Here is a 1,877-nt window from a genome sequence, read left to right on the forward strand (position 1 = left end):
TCGAACAGAGATGAGTCATCTCAAAGGAGAATCGAGTGTGGTGCACACCGATTGGGGCTGCAAAGCTTGGACATAGTTAACATTGATTTTAAAAATAACAAATCCAGATTCTCAAACTATTTATGTTCAATAAAGAATAACCTGGTTGGTCGATAATAAATATTGCTGCAAAAAGGAGAATTTCTGGGCTTTTTACGTTTTTTTTTTTTCTGTGATTGTCTGGAAATGTTACCTTTACCACCAAAGGTGGACAGAGGTTATGCTTTCAACCCTGTCTGTCTATGAGCAGGATATCTCATAAAGTTATTGACGGATTCAGAGTAAACTTGGTGGGCAGGGTGGGTGTGTGACAAGGACGAATCGATTTGATTTTGATGAAGATCCAGATCCGGATACGAGAATTATTTTTTGTTCTTAAAGTCATTCTTCACCATTGAGAGTTGGGGACAAAAACGATATATTGCATGATATTTCAAAAAGTTGTGGATGAGTTACGGCAAAACTTGGTGGATGAGTTAGTTAGGTGAGACTTAGCAACAAGCCGATTCGATTTTGGTTCAAATCCAGATCCGGCCTATCAGTGGGATTATTTGTTTTTATGAAGTACGATAGTACTCCAGATTCCAGATGTAGGAATGGCACGAGAAAAATTGGACTTTGGATGCAGTACATGCACGGTTATCAGCCTGTCCCCCATGCAGTGGAGGATGGTGTGTGTGTGTGTGTGTGTGTGTGTGTGTGTGTGTGTGTGTGTGTGTGTGTGTGTGTGTGTGTGTGTGTGTGTGTGTGTGTGTGTGTGTGTGTGTGTGTGTCCAGGCTATGACATTTCTTTTTACCATTTGCCATTATGTCATCAAATTTGCAAACGTTTATTACGAGAATATAGAGAAAATAATTAAAAATTGGATCAAAATGTCAAAGAACGGTCACAGTAACTATAAATAGTCCTCTATTAGCCCATCCAAGCTGCGCAGCATTTTTTTTTTTTATGAATGACTTCTGTGTTTGTTTATTTATTTACCATTTGAGCTTCAGCGTGTCGAGTACAGTCAAAATGTCGGATGACCTCCCACAAATTGCAACAAAAGCAAACAACAGATTTTGATTCCTGGATATGTCCTCAGTGACAGAAAAAAAAGTCCTAAGGGATCCTCCAGGGGGGAAAGTCCTGAAACCCGGCTTAGGGGAAAATGAGAAAATTGTAAAGATTGATATTTTAATATGTAAATATGTTTTTCTGCATTCTAATTGTTTCTAGTTATGGTCAGTATATTGATATACAAGAATAATTATTAAAAAAGTGAAATGTATTGAGGGTAAAATTAAAAATTAGAGCTTTTTTGTCCAAAAATGTCAATTTTTTGTCCCGAAAATTTTTTTTTTACCTGATACCGATTTTGGCTCCTGGACCAAAAAAAATAAGAAATGTTGAAGACACAAGATGAAATCAAGTCTATGGCAATACAATATAATTAAGTAAATCACTGAAACATGACAAAATTCACAATTCCACTCGGCGCAATCACATCTGCCTGACGAAGGTTTCGAAATGAAAATGAAAATTCGCATCAAACTCAGAAACTACATCCATTATAAACTTACTATACATGTTGAGAAAAATCAAGCGTATTAAAGTTAGAACTCGACAATGTCGTCATCATCCTCATCATTGTCACATGGAGTGTTTGTGCAGCCAGAGCCCCTGCAGTTTCCACAAGCTGGAGTGCACTCAATGTTGTGCTTCTTGTATGTGCATCTCATTGTGATACATTCAGCCTGGCAGTTGCACCTAATGACACATAACATCTTTTCAGGAGCTGGAGCTATTGATGTCTGAAGTGGCACAAAACCCTCGTGACACTTCTGCCAACCCCAGT

Source organism: Eptatretus burgeri, chromosome 5, assembly GCF_056783735.1.
Source record: "Eptatretus burgeri isolate ZD-2024b chromosome 5, Ebu_testis_v1, whole genome shotgun sequence".
Taxonomy (NCBI): domain Eukaryota; kingdom Metazoa; phylum Chordata; class Myxini; order Myxiniformes; family Myxinidae; genus Eptatretus; species Eptatretus burgeri.